The sequence below is a fragment of the Anastrepha obliqua genome, chromosome 4, assembly GCF_027943255.1.
Source record: "Anastrepha obliqua isolate idAnaObli1 chromosome 4, idAnaObli1_1.0, whole genome shotgun sequence".
Classification (NCBI taxonomy): domain Eukaryota; kingdom Metazoa; phylum Arthropoda; class Insecta; order Diptera; family Tephritidae; genus Anastrepha; species Anastrepha obliqua.
This window is the reverse complement of record NC_072895.1, coordinates 66,226,402-66,247,420: the sequence shown is the minus strand read 5'-3', so window position 1 is coordinate 66,247,420 and position 21,019 is coordinate 66,226,402. Positions and strand designations below refer to the sequence as shown.

At 32.7% G+C, this 21,019-nt stretch overlaps 1 protein-coding gene across 3 annotated transcripts in view; it reads right to left on the bottom strand.

Moving 5' to 3' along the window:
• Positions 1–7,977, bottom strand: part of LOC129243576 (uncharacterized) — a 51,449-nt gene extending 43,472 nt beyond the window's left edge. For all 3 annotated transcript variants that reach the window (XM_054880693.1, XM_054880696.1, XM_054880695.1), the window contains exon 1: positions 7,794–7,977. The gene's annotated coding sequence lies outside the window, so the exon portion shown is untranslated. The remainder of the gene's footprint in view (positions 1–7,793) is intronic.
• Positions 7,978–21,019: the final 13,042 nt, after the last annotated feature.

The window sequence follows — 21,019 nt, the reverse complement described above, 5'->3', positions numbered from 1 at the left end:
ACAATTCAATATTCGTTTTTGTTCTTGTTTTTATGGGGAATATAATGCTCAGTATTGTTACACATTTTCACGAAAAAAGTTTGTATGGGAGCCGCAGTGGTGAAGACATACAAATGACACCTGTAATAACTCGCACACCATTAAAGATTTAATTTAGCTTTGAATTGATTTAAACAAATTTATTTGTACACCATATGATAAGCATTAATTTCACTTGTTAAAAATATAATATTCTGTAGAAAACAACTACAGATTTTAGAACTATTTGGAGTATGTCGAAAATATATTGAATGATATATCTGCCATGTTATTTATTTTTAAGAGAGCCTCTCTGCCTATTGGTAGTTTGTACTATGCACTAATTTTATGATAATTTTCATGCTATTCGGGATAATTTTTTTAAATAAATTATTTAATAAATTTAAAAAAATAGTGCCTTTGAAGGAATTCACTTTTTATTTATAATTAATTTTTTTTAATTAATTAATTTTAATTTTATATTTTTTAATAACAAAATAATTTCTTGTATTCATAGTGAGCGCTCACACATGCAAATAATGCGCATTTTCAACTTATTTTACTGTTAAAGCCTTTTCTTTTTCGAAAGTGTTTTCATGAAGTTCTTTGCAACTTATTTAACTATTAAAAGTTTTTACATTCCTCAAATGCATTTTCACAAAGATTTTTTAAGCTTTGCGGCAATCCATTTAGAAAATAAAACTAGCATAGTTTGGTAAATCCAATCGATTTCGAAAACTTCCTTCAACTTGCAAGATTCGCTGTTTCGTCTACCTGAGAAGTTGTGGTTTATATATAAAAATTAAAAAAATATTACAAAAAATTGTTTAAAACAGCAATAAATATTGTTGCTTGTCAACATTTTCTGAGGTGGTACATTTGTTTCGGATTCTTTCTCTTTGGTCACAGTTTGTTTTCCCGAATTCTTTCATTTTGCCATTCGTGGCATAATTTTTTCCATTGGTGTAAAATCTCATCAAAATTTGAAAGCACTGAAACTCTTTCATCTATGCTGATGGCCACACGCATAGATGTGACTTTTTTTTTTTGACTAAACATCTTTTCATATAAACAATCAAGAAACTTTAAAGGAACTTGGCTTAAACATCTATCATTAGTGAGACGTGGTATGGATTTTTTGAACCACGCTTTCAAAAAAGCTTCACCACAAATTGCCCTTTATATAGTCATTTACTTCTATTTAATTTTAAATTCTATAACTGCAATTGTCTTCAACTTCATACTACACAGTTTTTGTTTGTTGCAACTGAGGAATAACAAAAAGTCATTCGTAATTTTTGGGTACTAATTACAATTAATTAAAAAAAAAACAGGTTGAAAGTATTAAGTGCAAGCTTCCTAAAATTAATTTCATAAAATTAAACTTTCATGTCGCTGTTTGAAATAAGAAGTTAATTATAAAAAATTCTTTGTTTTTAAAATGCTGTTAAATTGTACGTTCAGTGTGAGTTTCTACAATTTAAATCCAGAAAATGAGCTTGCAAGCCGATTTTTCTACTGTTTCGTTGTTTTCATAAATTCTATTCCTACCCATATTTTTTTAAAAGTTATTTCACAAACTTCCCGAAATCACTTTCTGTGCTGCGCCTGACAGTGAACAAAAAAAGAAAAAAATTATAAGTGAAACAGATGATAAAAATGCATTTTCTATGTTGTTAAAGACTGCCCAAAATAAATATGAACATTATAAATAACAAACACCGGAATTATAAAATTTAGTTATTTTAAGACTACCAAAATATTTGGGATAGATGTTAAGATTTACTTGTGCTGGACCGATTGGAAAATACCTCTAAAAATCGAGTTTTTTTATAAAAATGTTAAATAAATTCATCAATAGAATCATGCAAAAAAAAAGAATGAATTATGGGGTAATGGTAATGGGGTAATTTTTCAAGAAAAGAAAAGAGAGAAAAAAAAACTTTTCCAATAATACCTCAGAAGTTAAAATCGGTCAGCATGTGGCTGAGTTATTCAAGTTGTCCTTAAACCTATCTTTCACAAAAAGTCCAAAAAAGTCTCATTACCTATCATACTTGTATATGGATTTAAACGCAAGTATACAACAGTCGCTAAACAACAGGAATCATCACCATAGGGATTAAACAACGCCCTACAAACAAGCTTCTGTAGGAGCGGTGATTAACGATTTTTTATGGCCGGAATTGGATGGTATTGATCTTGACAACGTTTATTTTCATTATTTAACATTTTTCTTTGAATATCAAAATAACACCTCTTATTGGAAAACCCTTTACATACTTGCCTTGATTGTGTAATATAATTATATAAAATTATTATTTCAAATAACAAGTAAATAAAGAAATAACAAATTCTTTGTAAACATTTCCTAAAACTATAATTATATTAATAAAAATCTCGATTTTTGGTATTTTGATTTGGTATTTTTAACACTGATTTTGGAGTCGTGGGTTGAGGGGAGGGGACGTGACAGCTAAAACCATCGAGCGATTTTTTATTTTAAGTTTTATTTTTATATTAAATGTTATTAAATAAGACTGTTCGTAAAAATATTACAGGGAAAATCTATTATTATTTATTATTTGGCGAACAGACCAAAAAAAAAAGAGTTAATTATATTTTTTACACTAGAGCGGGGGCTGTATGGAGTTGAGTATGCAAAATGTGAGGACCGCATTCTGTAAATAGTTTTAAGCTCAGAAAAGCTTGCAGATTATGATTCTGGATGTTGCCGGGAGATTTGATGGTCCATTTTTTTTTTTACCCCACCCCCTTAGTATTCAAGTATAGTGCAGGCGCTAAAGGACACTGAGTATGCAAAGTGTGAGGACCGGCAACAATGAAATTCTGAATTCTGAATTCTGAAATTCTTTTACTTGAGACCCTACACAAAAAAAAAACACATGTTGCCGGCAGCTGTGATGGTCCCTTCCCTTTCCCCCGCCCTTCACCTTGTCCAAGCTTTATTGCGTCATAGCACTCGTATTAGTCAGAAGAAAATATTTCGTGGCGCATGACGGTTTATTTTTTCGTAATCACATAATTATTTTAGCTAAGTTTTCTTATAATTCAGTGTTTTATTAGTGTTTTGTTTAAATAAACACATGGACAATGTCTTTAGAAGTGATAAATATAAGGAAACGAAAACTATACGAAATTTCGTGTTTGTTTTGTGATGAAACGGGTAATTTAGTGATGAATCCAAAACCACAATCATTTATAAATATTCAGAAAGCAGCAGATTGGAGAAAAGATGACATTAGTGAGAAAATTAAAAATAATGCAGACTTTACTGAATACAAATGTACCTGGCATCGAACTTGTATGGTAAGTTACATTAGCAAAGAAAAGATAAGACGTCGAGATTTGGCACTACAAAAGCAGGAGAATTTTTCTATTTCTACCTGCTCTGCAGAAGCTAGTGTGTCAGGACTCAAGGCACCCGAAGGTCATCAAGAACAAATTTAAAATTTAATAAAGATCTAAAATGTTTAATCTGGGGTAAACAAACAAGAAATAAAAACAAAACACTTTATTTGTGCTCCGAAATGTCAGCAGCGGAACAAATCTTAAATATTGCCCGAAAAAGACAAGATGATGTTTTTACACAAATTGACACTTGCGAACATCCAGCCGATTTATTTGCAATGGAAGTAAGGTATCATAAACACTATTATAGTGGTTATCTACGACTATCAAGAAACTCAGCAACTCCAGCAGGTAGACCTCCAAATAAAATACCTCATGACATTCTTATAGAGGCATTTGAGAAGCTGATTAATGAAATAAAACATAAATTAACAACTCACTCTTTTGAAGTGTCATCATTAGCTAAGCGACTAGCTGAACTCACTGACATAGAAGATGCAGTTGTAGAAAATCGTGATATTAAATCACTACTAATAGATAATAACTAAGAACGTTTTCACCAGTTTTATTTTCATATCCAAATGATCGATCGAAATCATCATTGGTGTTTATGGGTAACATATCACTGGATCAAGTCATTGAATATATTCGTACCATAACTTCAACAAACTCCATTGTTCAAGTGGCAAAACATCTTCGTAAAGAAATATTAAGTACTGAAGTAATACCAAATGGGTTTTTATGTGATGAAACTTTAATTTAACAATTTTTAAAGAAAAATCATTTACCGAATAATTGGCAAATTTTTATGCAAGTGCTAAAAATAAAAAATTAAGTGAAAATTACGATCGACGAGCGTTATCAGTGTTTCATGATATATAGTACTTCACGATTACTGAGAAACCGACTCTAGAGCATATTGCTTTAGCTCAATCTATTCATCATTTGACTCGATCGAAAAATTTAATCAATATGATGAATAAATTTGGTCATTGCATTAATTACAAAGCATTAAAAAACATCGATAAAGAAGTACTAAGGTCAATTGTGTGTGAAGATATAGACAGAAAATTACTTATTCCTAAAAATATAGTTCGAAATTCGTCGTTATTTCTTCATGGAGCTATAGATAATAATGATTTCAATGAAGAAAGGTCTATGGTTTGAAGGTTCTTATAAGAAAAAATACATTTCAGGGTGTCATTTAGCTTCTCAATCCATTGGCGAAAACATTTCTCGTATTTTGCCAGCATTACACTCTCTAAGTGGTGGCGATTCGACTAGCAGATTGGGCTCAAAAAAAAAAAATAGTTTAAAAGCTACATCGTTGGATTTTGTGCAAAATGGTCTTAGGCATTTAGGAAATCCATACGTAACAGTCGAACTGTCGGAATTAGAAACCATTTGCACCTATCTTTTCTCAAAAAAACATTAACTGCTGGTGAACTTCGCTATAAATTAATTTGTCAAAATATCGGCTTCGGCTTAAATTTATTAAAAGTAATTTGCACATCAGATGCTATACATTTACATTTGTTAAGAGCTTCAGTACAAACATATATATGGATAAATTCTGACCAAACAGTACTACAGCCTATTGATTACACCTTATTAGGCTATGAAAAAAAAGATGGTAAATTGTATCCACGTCAATTGACGAAGCGACCATTACCGGAATTGTTCATTCAACCCTGCAAATGTGCATCTAATTGTCAAACAAAGGCTTGTTCTTGCAAAAAGTTACAACTAAATTGTATTTCGTTGTGCAAGTGTATTAATAATAACTTCCAAAATAAAAGAGATTAATTATTTGTATTTTTTTGTATGACTTATGTAAAAATGTTCTTTTTCCTATTAAATCATTTTTTATCAAAAATATGTGTTTTATTTTTTATTTTTTTTTTTATTGACTAACTAAAATTATCTTTAATCATAAGAAATAATTGAATTTTATCACTAAAACAATCATTGAAATGGTTTCAAAGCACTTGTTCAGTCCATTTACTTGAATACTAAGGGGGTGGGGTAAAAAAAAAATGGACCATCAAATCTCCCGGCAACATCCAGAATCATAATCTGCAAGCTTTTCTGAGTTCAAAACTATTTATAGAGTGCGGTCCTCACATTTTGCATACTCAATGTCCTTTAGCGCCTGCACTACACTCAGATATCCAGACATAACAGAACAAAATGGAAAAATTATCCAGTATATTAAAATATATTGTTTTATAAAATAATAAAGCTTTGAGTTGGTGAAATATAAGATAATATTACTTTTAGTTCATATATAACTTGTTATAAAAAATTCCATATCACGTGAACGAATAATACTCATACTGATGCCTAAATACCGATGTCATTAACGCTTATTGTAAATTTGCTTGCTCTCTTTTATCTCTTATTCTTCTTATATATTTAAGAGCTTGGTGCTCAACTCCACCATTTAATTAGCATTTGCTATCAAAAGCGCAAGAGTAGTTTTCATATTGGTATTATTTAATAAATTGCGATTAATTAGTTTACACTAAAGGAATAAAGCAATAAAACAAGTCAAAACCAATAGAAAATGTGTTACATGGGTGGATGTGAACATACAAATTGATTAGTTAGCTGGTTGCATTCAGGCAGAATAGGGGTAATTAATGAATGCTTATTTCCGATATTTACATGCAGTTTTTTAATAAATTAGTGTAAAGAAATTTAAAAATTTTTGATTTTAGATTAAATCTTCGACTCTTCACTACAAGTGTGCAAAAGCGATTGTATGCGAGTGTATTGAAGGATCAAACTAGAGTGCAGGAACTTCTAACAACTGGAATAAAAAGCCCAATGAACCAAGTAGTGAGCAAACCAATACAGTAGCGATAGCAAAGAGCAACGAATTTTAGCGATTCAATTTAGTCAAATTTACTACACAGATTTGAGGTCGCAAAATGCGCATTCAAATCCGTCAGTGGTATTTTAAATATCAACCCTTCCAAAACTGCTTGATTAGAAAAAATTCATAATCCTTAATTAAAGGCTTTTTTCAAAATGGAAGATGTGTTGCAGTTGGGTTCGTAGTTTAAGGAATATGAGAAAATTAATAGTCGAACAATTTTTGTCTTTTGTAAAAATTCCGATTTTCTTTCAAAGAGTTGAAGAGTTGTAAAAATAACAAGGGCCGATAAATTAAACGAAAATATTTTACCAGAAACTAGGGTAAACTTATCCAAAGGTTTTAAGCGCGCTCTGTTGGCGCAGTTTTTTTGAGATATTTTAACCTAAAGGGGAAAAATCCGTTTTGGCCTATATTTTTTATTTTTTTGTCAAAAAAAAAAAAAACGATACACAACATTGTAAAATTCAAGTATTCTTCTTTTGAGTGCCATGGACTTTATACCAATATCTTTTTTTCATGAACAAGTTTTAAAATTTTACGGCCGCTAGCTGAAGGCTTTTGAAATTGTGTGCTACAATTTTTTTGAATCGGGTTACACATTTGGACACAATAACTCAAAATTATTGAGTAGCTAACTAAACCATACCTCAAGTAGGTCCTGCTTACGTAAATCTTAATATTTTTCGGAAATATTTTGGCGGAAGACGTTTTTTTTAATGAAGAGTGTTGGTACCTAACTCACACATATCGGTAACGCTCATAAAAACAAAAAAAATATGCTTCATTTATATTTTGAAAGAACTTCCCTAATTCCATATCGGTAATTTAAAAAGTATTTTCAAATGCATGTCTGATATTCTTAAGACTTTTGACATTACACATGAAAAATTGTGCCATATTCTCTCTTTTACATACTGAGTATAGTTAAAATTGGGACATAGTTTCTTTTTAATATATTCGCATAAAATATTGTATTGATTAGTTCCAACATATATTTTGTATACTACACATCTTGCACACATATTTTTCCACAATTTTATTTTGCCTTCAGTTGATTTCACATTTCTTATAACTTTTTTTGTTTGCATTCACATAAATCGCATAATTAATTTAGTCTTTCAAAACCAATGTGTGCGAAAAAATATATTTTTATTAAAGTAGGTATGTATTTTCCTTTATTTTTTTGTTAATGGAAATCAAATTTTTCATTTGGCATTCATCACATTCAAATAATTTTTTTTTATTTTACAAACTGTGGAATATAGCACTACAAATATTTAAATTAACTTTTTTTAAATTTTATCTGAAGTTATTTGTTACGCATTTTTCACATTTCAACTTTATACTTAAAAAAAAAAATAAAAAATAAAAATTATTTTCCTTCTTTTTTTAATTGGAAATATTTGTTTTTACTATTGATTACATCACTTAATAGAATATTTAAATTGAAATCAGTTAATTTATATTTTTATTATTTTATTTAAGCACTTCATTACGCATTCTTCACATTTCAATTTCATACATTCAATATATTCCTGTAATACTCGTAATCGCTGCCGTCCTTGGGCAGGATGTGTAGGAACAGGTTTATTTCGCGCTACTTTGCTATAGTAAAAAAAAAAACAGCACACACACACGCAAAAACAAATGACTTTACGTTACAATGAAAACCAAAAATCGAACAAACGAATTCGCGCACGTATTCAGCGCAGCTTGCCAAAGCGTACTGAAAGTGAAAACGAACTCACAATTCCACAATTCCATAAGCAAGAGCGCACGCACGTTGGCGCTGGTTCCGGCCTCCCAACGATCAACACTTACACATTCACAACAATTGAGCCAGTCACAATAAATATTAAGCTCGATTTGAGAATGCTCAATTTCGTGCTTGAGTCGAAATGCAGTTGTTCGATCATAGGTTGCACTTCTTAGGTTCCACATGGCCCCAACCTAACTGCCGAACACCGAACGCACCATTAGCCCACTAGCCGATTGAATGGTGGTGGTATCACGACTTGACGAGAGACTCAAAGGAGCCAATCGTTTGTTGATCCACGATTGGTGCGCGTCGTTGGCGCTTTCGTTAGGTAATGCGCTTCGCTTTTTTGGTTTTCGGCTTAACACTTAAAACTTTTCGGTGCAAACGAATAATCACAAATACGCGTTGACGTGGGGATACTCACATACTCACATACACACAAACGCGCGCATACAATTTTTGCTGCGTTTTCTGCCGTTTTTTTGTTTTGTTTTTAAATAATATTATTTATATTAAAATGAATAATCGCACAGACATAAATTGTTGCGCTGGATCCGGTGTGCACAAACAATTGAAACGTACTGAACGTCCGGTTGCTGATGAGGTGCTTACCAGCTCCATTGCTGGAGCAACAAATGCGAATTCTATTGCATTTGTATTTTACTACTACGTATAAATAAGTATTTACGAGGTTCTCGTGTGGATTTTTTGTTTTTCAAAATTCGTTTAGTATTGGTGATTAGATGTTTTGTTTTTTAATTACAATTTTTTCTTGTTAAATATTTGCCTTTTGCAAAAGTGATTGCATAGGCGAGTGTATTAAAGGGTCAAACTAGAGTGTAGGAGCTCCTAATAACTGGATTAATAAAACGTAATGAATCAAGCAGTTGAATACAAAAAAGGAATGAAAAACAAAAAAAAAAAAATGGTGCAAACCAATACAGCAACAATAACAACGTGCACCGTATGCTAGCGATTCAATTTACTAAAATGTACTACGTAGATTTGAGGTTATAAAATGACATTCAAATGCCTCAGTGGTTTTTTAAATAACAATTCTTCCAAAATTGCTAATTAAAAAAAATCCATAATAGTTAAATAAAGGCATTTTTCGAACTGGAAGGTGTGTTGTAGTTGACTCGTAGCTTAAGAAATTTGAGAGAATTAATGGTCGAACAATTTTTTTCTTTGTAAAAAGACTAATTTTCTTTAAAATAGTTGATGGCGGTGCAAAAATAACAAGGGCTGATAAATTAAACCATAATATTTTACCAGAAACCAGAGTTAACTTATCCAAAGGCTTGCGGCGTGATGTGCGGGCTCAATTTTTTGAGATATTGGAACCTAAAGTGAAAAAAAAAAATCTTTTTGAATCTATATTTGACGTTTTTGTGTTTATAAAAAAAAATGATACAAAACATCGTAAAATACAAATATTCTTCTTTTGAGTTCCATAGACTTTCTTCCGATTTCGTTTTTACATCGAATATGTTTAAAATTTTATGGTCGCGAGCTAAAGGCTTTTGAAATTGTAAAAATTAATGCAGTTGGATAAAGTACGTCATAAACTTGGCTGTGTGGTAAAATTTCTTGTGTAATTATTCCAACGGTTTACTGATATGCAAATACGGCCGTAACTGGCCAGACAGCTGAAATGTTGCTTGCTTCAAAGTCAAAATTTTCATACAACTTAATTTAAATTTTGTTTACATCAAAAAAATTTGCGTTAAATTATCTTACCGTTGCGTTTTTTTGTGGTTTTTAAGGCATTCGCTTTGAGAAAAAAATTCCAAACGTGTTAAATTGCATTTTGTTTGATCACTTATTCTAAAAAAAAACTGTTGCATTGCATTATAGGCGCTTTCAAGTTTGAAATCAATCAGGTTATTTCTTGAAATTGGACACTGTTGAGATTTGAGGTGGGTAAAATATGTGATTCCTTACGTGACACGCTTTTTAACTCGTAAACGTAAGTGATTTTGGGATAAAATAAAAATTAAGGGAGTTGCGATTGTGCGTGACTGCAAATTTTTCAGGCGTGAAAGTGCGTGAGCCATTTTTTTGTCTCATTATCCACGAATTTTTTTCATATATATGTATGTATGTACATTTTAGCCAAGAGCAGGCTGTCCACGTGTGGTACAAAAAACTACAAATGTACATGACGACGCTTATCTCCTCCCTCGAAAAGTTGTAGAAAAATGAATTGGACAATATTAAAATGTTCTTGATGATTCATTAAGGTATTTTTAATGAAGTTTTTGTTTTTCCAGATCGGTGGCAATTTAGCTCATCACAGAATTCTAGAAAAAACATAAAGCTTGGTGAAATGAGTATTACAATGAATTCTTATATAAAATATTGGGCATGGGAATAAGTTTCCGTCCTCGTAAAAGAAGTGACGCTGGTGATACTATTTTTTTGTTCGCTCTAGTAATATACTGGTGATTTGGAGGTGTATATGTGAGGTCTCGATCGCGGTAGTTGATATTCGTTTGAAGCGTAAAGATCCTTTTTTATCTGACGTCAAAAATGTCTACGTTCGTCCCGAAAAAACAGCTCTTGCGTGAAGTCAGGCTTCATTATTACCTTTTAAAGAAAAGCAGCTGAAACGTGTCGTATATTGATCAATTTTTATGGTAATCAGGCTCCATCAAATACAACTTGTAAATAGTGGTTTCGTCGCTACCAAATTGGCAATTTCGACGTGAGTAATAAAGATCGCGAAGGGGCACTGAACAAATTCGAAGATACCTTAATAATATGTCTAAAGAGTTGAATGTTGACAGATCAACCATCGGTAAACGTTTGCACGCGATGGGAATGGTCCAGTTAATTGAAGGAGAGGGATATCGAGAGACGTTCGGTGATGTGTGAGATGCTTCCTGAATGGCATAAAAGAAAAGTTTTTCTGTGTCGCATCGTCACTGGCGATGAAAAATGTACCTATTATGGTAACCCTAAGCGTTGAAATTGTTGGAGCCAGGTCCATCAACAGCAAAAAAAAATATTCATGCTTCAAAGGTTATGTTGTGCATCTGGTGGGATCAAAAGGCTGTAATCTATTATGAACCCCTTAAATCATCTGAAATCATCACTGGCGATCCTTACCGACTGCAGCTCATGCGTTTGAATTGAGCTCCTAAAGAAAAGCGGCCGGAATGGGACGGTACACATGGGACATTGATTTTGCTCCACGACAACGCCAGGCCACACGTTGCTAAAACGGTCCAGAAATACTTAGAGATGATTGGATCAAGTCAAAAGAACTCAAATTTTTCGTCAGGGGAGTCCATATGCTGCTGGAAAGATGGGGTAAAGTATAGCTTCCGATAGCACATACTTCACATAATATAATGCATTATTTAGTTGTTTAAATAATTCGTAATTTGGCTAAAAAAGGACGGAAACTTATTCCCATACCCATTATAGCTGGAACTTGTACGAATAATTATGTTTTAAAAATCCGTTTGTATGAAATCTGAAATGCAACTGATGTAATTAAAATATCATTTCTAGGAAATGTTCCGTGAAAAAGCATGAGTGCACGTGTGTGTTTAAAAAAACGAGGCTACGTAAGCGTGCGTGAATGTAAGCCGAAAAAAACAACATGTGCATTCGTGTGAACCCAGCTTTGGTAGCAGCTCGCTCAAAAATGTACCTAGGATCTCCAAAATTTCGTAAAGCCATACTAAGTACTTAGTAAACATCGCAATTTAAGAACTACTATTTGATGGAAGAAGTGAAACTAGTAAGAGAGTGGCTCTCAAATTGTACCAATTGCGAAAAATTTTTTTCTACATACTATAAATAAGAAGGCTTCAATTTAAAGATGCACGCAATGAGGATTAGACGAATAAAAGTGTTGATGGAATATACATTGCTTCTTTGTGCATTCTAAACCAATTCATTAACTGGTATAATACTGTTGCAGAGGCTGATTAACATTTCGTAGGACATCGCTACGTTAAAGATACCAGTTACTAGATTTGAGAAGTTAATTAGTGGCTCAAAACTAGAAGGCTTGACTTTAGGTTAGTAGTGTAAAAGCATAGTAATACTTATATGATGCCATTTCCTCCCATGGAGGAATCTATAGTTTTATTCCCAATAGGAAATGGGTTTTTATGAGAAACATTTTTTTTGACAAAAATGCATTGTGTAGTTTTCCGTTCTTGTAAGAAGGCTATCGCTATACAAAAAAAAAAAAAAAAATTTTGTATAATTCCGATGTTCTACTCTGCTACTCTGGGTATATGGAGCAAATGTGTGAAATGAGGATTACGTGGGTAATATGAATCATCCAGTAATTTCCAGTCACAATTTCAATGTTCTGTTATTCGCATCTAATCAAAGCGCCCACTCTCCACAGATAAATCATGTAATTGCTGCGTTCAGGATGTGTTTTATTTGAGAATCGTTTTATTTGCCAAAATAGTAATTGGTTGGTGATTAGTTTCATGTAAGAGATTTAAGTAATTTCGTTAAACATTTGCTTGACTTCAAAATAACCAATAATTCATGTGAATAAGTAAAATAATGTGAAAGTAAATAATGTTAATCATTTTATAAACTTAGTACTTTATTAAGTGTAATGTGAATTTAAAATAAAATCTATAGTAGTTCAGAATAATACTTGTAGTCATAGGGTGTATGATTATATGTAAAAGTCTGTACATCGTAAAAGTGAAAGAGCGATTCTGTGCCAAATAGTTCAAGTATTGTGGACATTGTCTACAATTCTTGTAAAAATTGGTGTACATATACATAGATATGTATATGGTTTGAGTATAATAAGAAGTAATCTGAAAAAAAAATATTATATTAATTTGTAGACCAATTCAGTGTTGAAAATTATGGTATAGAGTTTTTGAAGTCATATACGAGTACATGGTGGCGCTAAATTAATCATCCAAGTTTGTTTTTGAATAACTTTTTTACTAAATAAAAAAAATAATTTTGATTAATTAAAATAATAATTAATTTAACTAAAAATATTTGATTTTTGAAAAAGGAATATTTTACTTTTGGTTATGTTTTTAGAATAACTTGACCCTCTTATTTTTTCCTTTTTTTATTAATAATAGAGGTTTCCATAACTTCTGGAACCATTGAAAAATAGCGTTTCAGCGGAGCGGTGGTATTCATAACAGTGATGATATTTGAGATTTCCAAATTGCACTGAGTTACCGAAAAAAATGTAATTTTTCGAGTCATTGTACTTTTGCCTTTGTAAATACTTTTGACTATGTGCAACACATACAGAAGAAGAAAACCAAAAAGAAGAAGAAAGAAGAAGTAAAGAACAAAAATTGGCATTTTTTACACATTACAGTGTCTAGAAATAATTTTAATGTCCACGGCAATACGTTGTTTGTCTCGCCGGCAATTACTTTCTTTGAGCTTATGATTGATATGGATTTAAGAATTTAATCTTTTGTAAGCTTTTCCAAAACGTTTTTCAAAATTCTGAAATATTCGTTTTAAATCGAAGAAGGTCTCCCATAACAAAGCAAACGATAAATTTATGAGGAGTCTTGCTGGTAGCGAAAAAACCGCGAGGAGTTCTCGATGCTTTGCTTCGATTTTATATTATTGTACTTTTTTTGTTTTTGTTGAAAACTGAGATTTCTAGTACAGGGTTTTTAAATAACAATAACTTTGTTTTTCCAGACAGCAGTCGCAATGAATTCAATTTCGCTGCAAAATAAATAAAATCCTCTATGAGATGGATTATCCACTAATCCATAAATGGAGGATCTTTAATAGTTACGTTTCGTAAAATTCTTGATATATTCGGTCAACATAATCGAGATCGTGCTTTGGTCAATAAAATTGAGTTGATTGGGTTGGTACTTAATATGAGCGTGTTCGACTTGGTCGCTCAAGTAAAAACATCGCAACTGTGAGTTACAGAGTTGAACCAGATCCGAGATTGTCAATTCCTCGACGTTCCTTAAAGGCTACCTACCATTCCTTAAGAGGCTACCTACCATTCACCTGACCATAGAACAAATGAAATTTTTCGACGAAGCTTATTTTCATTTGTCTGGCTAAGTTAAATGCAGGAGCAGTTGCTAAGAATGGTTTCTTGCCCAATACTTCCTGTTGCGCTATGTGGCCTGATTTCGATATTCCAGCTGGAAATGCGGTTACGGTCAATGGGTTACGCTATCGAGAGATGTTAACTCTTGAATTTTGGCTTATTATTAATGATATAGGTTTCAACAGGACATGCGGTTTCAACAGGACGGTGCCAGATGCCACACACAAACCAAATTTCCTGCGATTTAACCCCAGTGGATTATTTTTTGTGCAACTATATTAAAGACGGAGTCTATGCGCAGCTCATCGAATCGATGGCAGTCTTAAAATAGATAAAAAATAATAAATAAATCAATATCAGTGATGTGATTAACAAAACATATCCTCCCATTTTGCCAAAAAGAACTGTGTAGATAATATCGCATTACAAATTTTTTTATTCTAAATTTTCTTCAACGTGTGAACATTCCCAGCTAATGCAACTACCGCTTGTGTTAAATTTTTTTTACAAAAATTACAGATCTACTCGGCCAATTAAGTTTCAATGTTCTTAATAGAGTACTTCGCTCTTACAATCCATTTTATATTGAAGTTCTCAGAACTAATTACCACAATTTCCCTTCTTTTACAAAAGGACTTGAAGAGCTTAACCGGCTTTCTAGAAGTCTAGATCTTGATTTTGCCTTGCCAAGGCCTCGGTTTAAGTTACTCATTGAGTCTTACTATTCATCAAAAAAACTATCTATTTAATTTAGTTCTTAGGTTATTGTCAGTAATCCTGTAAATCTAGTCAGTAAGGTTGTTACCATTGACTTAAACAAGGAAATAAAGAAAAAATAGTACGGTCATTCACAATCTTTACGTTACAGTTGAAATTCGTAACATTTTTCTAACTGACTTGTTGTACTGTCGACTTATTTTTTGATTCGATATATAATTCGCAACAGCTAATTAGTAAGCCAAGAAAGAAACAACTGAGCAACAAACCAAAGAATTCAGTGTGAATACCCTTACTGGCAAGATATTCTCAAAATGGCATACTATATGCGCTGTTTTGCTTCGCTTGCAATTGTTGTTGGAAAGCATTGAGCGTTAATAATTAACAAATTTTATGAACTTGCACTGCCAATTAAACATCTGTTCGCTAACAATTTGGTTGTTATACAAATATTTGTATCAGTTACAAATAACATTTTTTTATACATTTTGTTGGTTAGCAATTTTGAAAATTAAAAAATTCATTCGTTTAACAAGTTTTCTCCCTTCATTCGTATATTTTCGCGCTTGTTTACTGAGGTGAATTGGTAAAAAAAAAATTTATTATTCTTGGCCTCGTCGAAATAAGCATTCGGTTCTCTGTTCCTTAGATGTTGTGCAATTTCAATTTCCTTTATGTACATACATACATACGTATATTTACGGTGACCAAGTCAAAGTGATAGGAAACGAAATTTAAATGAAACAACAACAGTCGGTTCAATGTGTGGGAACATTTTTTTGTCTAGGAAAAGTTGTTGTTTCAAAATTCAAATACATGTTGTAAATACTAGGTGTGGCAATTAAGTTCCGGGAATTTAGTTATAGTTTGGGAACTGCTAACGTTCTAAAAGGATTCTAGTCGACGTTTGCGCCTTTTTAACTAACTTTTTACTGGCGCACTGGTGCCTTGAAATTAAGTCGCCCCTTACATGAGACCATTGTTGCGACGTATAGGAGGTCAAACAGCTGAAACCACTGTAACGGGTTAACTGCAGAGGACTACAAAGGGGGTATTCAACCGTGGGTGCAATGTTTAATTCATTGTATTGAGTTAGATTGAGACAAAAATGGTACCGCAATTTAATAAACGCTAAAAAAACACTTTTTTCATGAATTTATTGTAGCGAAACGGTTCAAGTCAGTTTATTAAAAGTTGTTGCATATTATAAAGTAACATTTCAAGAAAATTTGATAAAATTTTCATGTAAAAATACTGCAAAATGAGCGAATGAGAGCACATTTACGTAGACGTCTTTTCCAAAATACATTTTGCAGTAGTCAGCATATCTCAGCGTAGAATCATCTGAAATCAAAAAAATCGAATAATTTAGTTAAAGTATGAGTTAAACTTCCCCCCAACGTTTCTTTTAACGATTTATTTTCATTTTCAGCCATTTGGTAGTCGTTTGAAGTAAAAAGTGATTTTTAATGAAAAAATGCCGCCATTTTGTAGGTGTAAAACCACCTTAATATAAAAAAAAATGGCAAAAAAAAAACGTTGGGGGGAGGTTTTTTATATGTAAAATATGTGTGCAAAATTTCAAAAGGATCGGTTGAGTAGTTTTCAAATGCCAATGACTACGCACTTTAAAAAAAAAGGTTCGAGAAAACCGCGTTTAAAGTTTTAAGTTATCTCGGCAGATGTTTGAGGCGGCTCGGCTTTATGCTCTATAACTTAAAAAGTTTTGCTCGGATTGACTTACAATTTTAACACGGTATTTTTGAAATATTTTACTTCAATAACATGCAAAAAAAAAAACGATTTTTATCCCTAAGGAGGCCAAACACTCAAAAAGGGTGTACGCACCAATTATATATATATATAAGATTTCGAGTCCTCGCAAAACGTTGTTTATGTGTTGTCGGTGCGAATTCGATGAAATTTGAATAATGAGCTTCAGGTTTCTAGCAAACCACGTCAGAGAAGACTTCGACAGTTTATTTATTTTTGTCATTTATTGAGTCTATGATTATATAACGTAACTAAGAATGTATTACTGTACCTGTATATATATATATATATATATATATATATATATATGGGGCATTCTTTCTACTGTACCTGTATATATATATATATATATATATATATATATATATATGGGGCATTCTTTCTGAACGTGAGACCCCCTGCCCCCAGAATAGATTTTGACGAAAAGAGGTCTATGAGGGCTGAAAATGTAGGTAATTATGTTTACTTTCGAAAGCAAAGTGGCACTTCTTGAAATTCAAAATGGCGGATCCAATATGGCGGATTCAATATGGCGCAATTTTGCAGTTCGTGCATCAGATTTATGCTATGAACTGATGATAAAAAATGTGATGAATAATCAGTGACCAATAAAAATAAATAATTAACTTGGAAATATGTAAAATTAAATCCAATGCAACAATTTTACTTAAAAATAAATAAAGAAAACACGAAATAGCATAAATCTGATGCACGAACTGCAAAATTGCGCCATATTGAATCCGCCATATTGGATCCGCCATTTTGAATTTCAAGAAGTGCCACTTTGCTTTCGAAAGTAAACATAATTACCTACATTTTAAGCCCTCATAGACCTCTTTTTTTCAAAATCTATTCTGGGGGCAGGGGGTCTCACGTTCAGAAAGAATGCCTCATATATAATATATATACTTATGTATACAATATGTACAATATATATTTGTATATAATTGGCGCTTAGCTTTAATTAACTTGGGTTTTCTCAATTCTGGTGCCTTCATCCCTAAAAGCATACAATGAGCACTCCACTATTCGATGGCAAAGGGTGAGAGAAGTTAAGTGGTTTGAGAGCAAAACGATTAAAGCTCCGCTGGAGTCTTTCGATTTTGCTGAAATATATTGAATATATCGGATTCCAGATTAAATAAGAATATTCCTATTCTGATCTCAATAAAGAGTTGTACAATTTTTCTAATATACCGATCTTTAACGTCCCTTAAGTCTCGTGATGACGAAGAAAAGCTAGATTAGTCTAGTTAGTAGAGTTTAAGGGATTCACAAAGGTAAACCCCAAGCTAGAATTATTTCGAAGTCCATAAATTCTTGAAAAATAGGAAGGCTAGCACAAAAACAATAAATGTTGGTCTGATCTGGGCTTACATCCTTTTGCAGAATGTTTGGCCGAACTTCTCCTCCACTTGATGTTGTTCGAAAAATCGGTACCTCGATTCAGTTTTATGCTGCCACCGAAAGGCAGATGGTATTTATGAGGAGCTCGGTTGCCTGTCCATCAGGGCAACCGCAATTAGAAAAAACCTTATTTCAGCATTTTAGTGCTTCCTGTAAATATACAACGGGTTTGGAACTCGGACGCTATCATGTGGCAGTTACGCACCAACTTATTGATCTACGACGGCGGAAACTTATTAAAAAATCTCATTAAAGTTTTTATAGATATTTTATTACAAACACATACCCAACCTGGTTGGCAAGAATCGCCATAAATTCATCAAATAAACTGAAGCATATTTTTATGGAACAAAAAATTGTCTACTACATGAAGTAAACAAAAGTTAAAGTCAATTTAAAAACAATCTAATGCACAAATATTAAAAAGGCGTATAATTTTAACTGAAAAATTATGGCTGATTAAAGACTCAGAAATTTATAGCGAGGGATTAATGGGCAACAACAATATGAGCTAAATAAGCAACATTCATAAATTATAATTCGGAGAAAAATATACGTACATATAATACATTTAAGCGTAACAGATAAAACAGAGCAAAATATGTAATAATTCAGTGGGAGTCAATAAGAACAAGCTCAAGAATTTGGTGGCAAAATGAGAAAATAAAATTGATTTTATAGGTACTTGTAAATTTTCCATTTGTCAATAAAGGGTGCTGTGCCCGATTTTTTTACGTTTATAAGCTGGATATTTTTAGGTATTCAAAGAGTTGTGAGACATTTTTCGTAGACTGTTTTAAAAATTCTTTACTCACATAAATAACAACTGAGGAGGGCAAAGAAAAAAGGCACGAGAGTTTAGATAAATGGTAAAGATGCTGGGATCTAACAACCAAAGGGGATGGACACACAGACTCATTAGAAATGTGCAGGTATTGGTCGATAGAAAACATGGCAATGTTGAATTTTATTTGACGCAGTTATCACGCAGAAAAGGGACATGGTTGTTGTAGAGAATATCTTCACAAGTATGGCCATGATGATGGAGTAATATGTTCTTTTTGTGCCAAGGCAAATGAAAATGGAAAGCATATTTTCTTTTATTGCCCAAGATATAGTGAAGAGCGAAAGTTTTTAGAAAACAAAATAGCAGAGCGAATAACACCAGACGAAATTGTTCCACACATGCTACAGTCTGAAGAATTGGGAATTGACAGCTTTCGTACTCCATGAAACGAGAAAACTTAGCTTTGAACCAGTAAATAAATCCCTGAAGTTCTGTAGCCAATAGTCTACGCTCGTCCTACGATGTAGAAATTAATGGTTGTGCCGTAGGATTATTTCTTCCAACTAGTGCTACAGGTGTTTGCAGTCAAACTGACGATACTAGATATAGAAACTTACCTCCTATGGTATGGACCGGGCTATGGCAGGTTAGAGGTATTGATACGACAGGTATGACTCTCTCATCAAATGACCTAAAGAGTGGGTGGTAGCAAGCAGATTCTTCTTTCGACTTTGAGCCTAATGTTTAAACCGTCTACCGACGAAATATCTAACGTTAGTACCGAGGGGATCGGTATATATTATAATTCTATACTGACGGGGCTAGGCTTTCGATGATTCCTCCTTTAAAAAAAAAAGGAACTCATGCAAAGGGACCCGGTTGCTTCTTTGTTCGATACTCTTTGTTATTTTTAAGTGCTTTTCACAACTCTTCCTTCATAGAAGGATCTGTGTAAGAGCAGCCATTTTATGTGCTAATCTGAATCGAAAGCATACCAAGGTTTGTATTTTATGGATAACTTTGATGCATGGTTTCATTTCAATTTGAGCAGAGTTGACGACAATGTCCAAAATACTTGAATCTCTTGACATGGAATCGCTCAATACCCTGTATATGAAACTACTTGGATATTTAAACAATTACAATTATGTACTCATATGCATACATATATACACACGTACATACATAACATATACATATGTATATATGTATAAGTAGATATGATGCTATAAATGGGCAGCACCTGCACAGTTACGCATAAATGTGTTTATGTATAGACTTCCGGTGTTGGTGGGCAGTGTTAATGAAAAGTGGCGAATTTACACTTTCGCTTTTAATTCCATTGTACAATAGCGTCTATAAAAATGTTTATTTATCTGCGGGATCTCATATCTCGATCACGCAGCACCATGAACTACATCGCCAAAGGTGGACGAGCTCCGATACACTCTCTACTCGGGCACAGAAATATCTGTACTCATGCAGGCGCATGTGAGTGCACATAAGTATGTATGTATGTGAAAATATACACACCAATAATTTATTTCAAAAAAGCTTCAGAATACAATGTTAAAAAGGTTTAATTAAGAAAAAGCATCAAAACGAAAAAAGTTAACAAGCAAAATACACAAGAGGAAACCAGAAATGCCTGTGTTGAGTTGTCGGATGAAGGTCAGCATGCAGCCCTGCCTAAACGTATTCGCTCACCCGCGGCTGCAATGAAGCGGCTTAAAAGTACACGTACATATGTAGGTTTGTATAAAATTTACCAGCATCTGACGGCGTTTGGTACTTTCGGTCATTGACGTCGCTTCGATTCGAGAGCAAAGTCAGATGTCGTTGAACCGTTATGGGGATTGACGAAAATACGCAAAATTATAATATGAACTATTAACAAAATTATGTATTGTGCAAAATATATTATTATGAGCAGATACAAAATCGCTTGAAATATAGTTTTGGTAATGATTGTTGCTGCTGAGCTATTACTTATACATTCATGCACATCTACCATTTTTTTTTGTTGATACTGCTTCACATTTTGTATGCTACTAATCCCATTTGATCGTAGCATACCTTATGCCATTTTGTAGATTTCAACAACTTATTGAGTTCAGTTGTTTACTTAGCATTCTATTCAAGTGAAGAGATTCCGAATTCCACCACTTGATTGAAGTGCTCGAATTTTAGTTTCAAGTGGTAAATGCGGACGTTAACTCAAATGGCTTATTTTTTTCTAGTCATTGGAAAGAAAAGACA